We start from the raw sequence: 5,596 nt of genomic DNA, 5'->3' as shown, positions 1-5,596 counted from the left end.
AAGTCAAAAAAGAAGTGCTGAGGAGAGTACTTCTGAAACAACAATCCTAACAAGAGCCATTTAGAACTTTAAAAATTTACCTGAAAAACCTAACCAAAAGAAATAAGGTAATACCTTGATTCAAAGATCCCCTGGCTGGGTGGTGGCAGATTTTCTTCTTGTATGGAAATCTGCATTCTCTCAAGGAAAATGAAGAAGAAATAATGAAATAATAAGTAGAGGACAAGTTAGGTTGCTGAATACCTTGGGCCCCAAACTAATAGATGAATATGCTATGAATGTGTGACTTTAGAGTTTCCAATTTTACCAAAAAAAGGAAAAGGAGAAGCCTTTGTTTGTTAGTGATGGTTCTATTGTCTCCCAGTTACTTTTTCTTTCTTTTCAAGAAACATCCTCTCTTATGCATCCCAAAGTTAGAATCTTGGTATCGGCATTATTTTAAATAAATCAGCAAGATTAAAATCACTTATTCTGAGTAAATATCTCTTCACAATATTTAGTTGATTCTTCAAATTTCACAGAAAAACCACTGTAGAGCAGTCTGTATCAAAGATGACTCAAAATTGAGAAAGCTTTTTACTGTGGTCATTTGGGGGTTCTATTTTGAAATCGAAATCTGTTCCTTAAACTCTTATCCCTAAGCAGGAATGAATTTCATTTTGTCAAATTTGTGTTGTCAAAGTCGATCATTGTCCTGTCATCAGAATAACTTTTTAAATTAGGATTTTTATCTCACTTTCAGCTTTATTTCAAAAATTATTTTTATTTAACTTTAATATGTGCAAGATATACTATAGGTGCTGAGAACACGCAAGTTAACTCAAATACTTGGGTCCTGCTCTTATACATAGTAAATAAATATTAGTTACAGTTATATCTGTTGTGAAAACAGAACTTTTAAATCAATTTTGTATTATCAAACCTATATTCTAAAGTTAGGTGAAATATCCTTCAACACTGGAATTTCCAAAAATATATATATATGAAAAGGGAAACAATCTATTTGTGATTATTAAATTATTAGCCCTCCTTGAAGCACAGGGAATTTGAGGAAAAATTCGAAGGACGATTTTTACAGCATTAGCTGTGTTTTATGCCCTCCCACCCCTACACACAAAGAAGGGTTCTAGGACTATATGTTTTCTCTTAATTCCAAACCAAGAAAAGAAAGTTGGATGAAATATAGGCTAACAGGTGTCTAGAATTTGGAGAAACATGATAGACCAGCCCAGAAAGTTTAGAGGAGTAAGTTTTGGCTGATTACCTGAGTTAAAAGTAAAACTATGGGCAGAGGACTTGACTGGAATCAGTGTACACATTTTCTCAGGCAAAATAAGAATATGTGGATGGCAGGCAAAATAGGGCTGCCTTGGAGTCATCTTAGCTGGTGTTCAAGAGTACAGCCTGGAGGAACAGAGCTAGCTCAGAAGAACGTATCTACAGGAAGATAAAGGAGAAAGTGACTGCATCTTGGGAACTATTGATGAAAGATTCAAAGAGAGGCAAATCGTAATCCGCAAATGTGTTTATGGCACAAACAACTTTCAGTATCTGCTAATTCCTGTTAGTATCATAGTTCTACTAAAACCATAAACTTAATGTCCCTGGTCACAATTCTTCTCCCCCATCTGAGAATGGTCAGAATTATGGTTAACAAAATGGAGGAAGAAAAAGCTTGCAGGCTAAGAAAGCCTGGAAAAGTTGATCGCATCTCTCTCTACAACTGTTGATTTCTTCCCGAAATAAGAATTAGCTGTGGGAAGAGAGAAACTTCACATTAATAGAAGCTTTGAATATTTGATTCTTATATGGGGCTGGATATTTTAATTACACAATTAAAACTGAATTTTGCTAATTTAAAGTAGCCATATGGCCTGTTATTACCTAAGAATAATACCTAGGAAGTTATGACAGTTGTTCTAGATTTCCTCTAAAGTGATGGTAAAGAATTTTTTCAATTTAATTTAATTTTTTTAGAGAACGAAAACAGATTTATTCTTGCATAAGAATTAAACCAAAATGGGATGCAGAGCACAGGCAATTTGATGAGACAGAAAGAAATCTGACTATTTTATATAACCAAACAGATAAAACCCATTATATACATGTGCTTAAGATACACCATAACTAGTCTTCAAGTAACAGGGCTTGGCAGAACCATTTATTACACATAGTGCATCTTAAATTTACCTGGAAATTGAGGTGATTGTCTGTGTTAGTTGAATGGTTTTATATAAAGGAAAAATAAACCTCTCCTGTCTTTATGACATAGGTAGTTTTATAACTGGAAGCAAGTCATCCACCAAAGGTGAGCTCCTACTCTCGCACAGAAACTGGTATATAGAGGCACTATCTCACTTGATGTTTGTTAAAATTTCAAAGAAATGGCTTCCAGGTGCTTCAGAATGAGATTTCTGGGTCATAAAGCTGGCACGGGCCAAGCACAGTGGCTCACGGCAGCAATCCGAGCACCACGTGAAGCTGAGGCACAGGATCAACCATAGACAGGAGTTTTGAGACCAGCCTGGGCAAAACATCAAAACTCTGTCTCTACACACATACACACACACACACACACACACACACACACACACACACGCACACACACACACACACACACAATTAGTCAGGCATGGTGGTTCACACTGATAGTCCCAGCTACTAAGGAGGCTGAGGTGGGAGGATCACCTGAGCCCAGGAGTTTGAGGTTGCAGTGATTCACGATTATGCCACTATACTCCAGCCTAGGCAATAGAGGCAGACTTTATCATTTCAAAATGATAATAAAAACAATAATAATAATAAAGCTGGCAAGGTACAGAAAGGTAAACTTTCCATGTTCTGTGTTCTCACTTGTTTGTGGGATCTATAAATTAAAACAGTTGAACTCATGGAAATAGGCAGTAGAATATGGTTACCAGAGGCTGGGAAGTGTAACTGAGGAGTGGAGGGATGGGACTGTTAATAGGTAAGATCTAGTATTTGATAGTGCAACAGGGTGACTACAGTCAGTAATAGTTTTTTATACATTTTAAAAATAACTAAAAGAGTATAATTATAATATTTGTAACACAAAGAAATGATATGTATGCTTGGAGTGACAGATATCCCAATAACCCTGACTTGGAGATTACACATTATATGTCTGTATCAGAATATTTAATGTAGCCCAAATATATACACCTACCGTGTACCAATAAAAATTAAAAATAAAAAACTCTGAAAATAAAATAACACTTGTAAGGACCTTATTTAGAGTCTTTAAAGTTTACACATACTCAAAGAGACAGATAAAGAACTTACAAGTTTTCTAAAGCAAATTCTCTAAGAAAAGGTTGGGAGAGAAGTCTCTTTCTTAAAAAAAAAAAAAAAAAAGAAATTCAACTTTTATTTTAGATTCAAGGGGTACAGTGCAAGTTTGCTTCCTGCGTACAGAGTGTGATACTGAGGCTTGGGGTAGAGTTGATCCTGTCATCCAGAAACTAAGCACAGTAACCAGCAGTCAGATTTTAACCTTTAACCTCCTTCCTTCCCCAACCTAGTTTCTATTTTTGCCATCTTTATGCCCATGAGTACTAGACAGAGGGCAAACAAATTGCTCTACAAAACTGATTTAAAGTGGCAGTAAATATAAAAGCATATGTAAATTATTTAAATTATCATGATTTTATTTACACGACATATGATTACTTAGAAAAAAAATCACTTTGAACAACTAAATAAAATGGAACTTTGCTATAAAGTAAAGCAGATCTCACAGAACCCAAAAAGCCATTCAAGCTAAGCCAGAGAGAGGAAAACCAGATGAAAAAACATCAGCAAAGCTTTCCCCTGACTCCTCATCTATGTTTCTCTTTGCACGTTGGCTCTCTCCAGATTTTCTATCCCTTCCTCCTTGATTCATTAGTTAGAGAAAAATAAGTTCCAAGCCTTCCACAGATCAAAGTTCCTTAAGAAAGCATTTAGAACTCTGTTGCCACCAAACGGTGTTCCAGAAAGTGTTTTCAATCATGGTCAGAAGGCCGGTCCTACTGCATAAACATAGCTGCCAATGAAGCCACCGCTGTAACCATGGGATAAGAGAAGAGGCACTAAATAAAGTACGTGGTCACTACAAAAGAAGATTAAATGCTTTGTACTAAGAGTTATAAATGGCCCGGCGCAGTGGCTCACGCCGGTAATCCCACCACTTTGGGAGGCTGAGGCGGGTGGATCAGGAGGTCAAGAGATCGAGACCATCTTGGCCAACATAGTGAAACCCCGTCACTACTAAAAAATATTAAAAAATTAGCTGGGTGTGGTGGCGTGTGTCTGCAGTCCCAGCTATGCGGGAGGCTAAGGCAGGAGAATTGCTTGAACCCAGGAGGCCAAGGTTGCAGTGAGCCAAAATCGTGCCACTGTACTCCAGCCTGGCGCCTGGTGACAGAGACTCTATCTCAAAAAGAGTTTTCATAAATGCAGGAAAAAATACCATGTCATCAGAGGTATGGCATCTCAATAAGACTTTGATAGAAATGGTGAGAAGGAAGATAAAAATGGTTCCCAAGAAGTGATTTTACCAAAAAAAAAAAAAAAAAAGAAGTGATTTTACTATGTGTAACAAGGCAAACAGTTTTGCCATAGTGTTATTTGCCAGTGAAAATGGCCTGGACATAAAAGGTGATGAAGCAGGCAACTTGCAGCTCAGCTTTTATTGATTAACCACATCAGTACTTCAGGCTATTTTGTTTTAGGGGTATTGGGAAAAAGTTGTGTTTGTTCAGAATTTTAATACAATGTGGGAATCTTTGCTGTTTAGCAGAGGAGCTGTAACATTTATATTCATTGTCATAGCTGATATTTCGACTTTACATCTGTCACTTTTTTTGTTTATTGCTTTATTGTCATTGTTTTTGCAATGTGCATTTTCTGATTTATATGTTCAAACAATGTGAACTTGGCAAACAAGATTAGTTCCTAGGAATAAATATAGCATCGCAAACTTTGTCTTTTAAAACTCAAATACGTTTTCCTCTGTCGAGTTCCAGCCATTAGAATTAAGTTGGAGAAATCAGAGTCCGACAACTTTTTATTTCTTTCTAGGTCACCTCCTCTTTCTGCCTAAATTGCATAGGCATTATTTTATTCCTTATCCTTAAAATTTTAAAAATACTACTCAGTTGCTTCTAGGTTTGAATCTAATTTCATTAATTTTCCCTATAAGTTTATTGAATTGTTTTTTTATTATTTTTATTTAAACTTAGCAGAAGTCTCTTCAAAGAAGTATTATTATTGCTTCTCTTCAAAATATTCTTTCTTCCTCAGGAATATGTAACTTTCTTTGGATAGACATCTATCACCATTTTTCCTGTTTCTTATCTTTCTAGTATTTTTTGAAAATCATTTCTTTGCTTCATGGTATATCACTCCTCCGCATCACTGTTTTGACTGCAAGGCAAATTCTCGCCACTTCTGTCTCCAGTGTGTCCCATTGCAAATGAATTGGGACAAACGAGAACAACTGCTCTTTCATTTCAGTCAACATCCTTTAAGATTATTTGTCACTGCCTACAGTTTTTTTTTAATAATTCACAGGATCACATTCACCTCAACCTTA

This window comes from Saimiri boliviensis, chromosome 3 (genome assembly GCF_048565385.1).
Source record: "Saimiri boliviensis isolate mSaiBol1 chromosome 3, mSaiBol1.pri, whole genome shotgun sequence".
Taxonomy (NCBI): Eukaryota; Metazoa; Chordata; class Mammalia; order Primates; family Cebidae; genus Saimiri; species Saimiri boliviensis.
Note: the sequence above shows the minus strand (reverse complement) of the source record.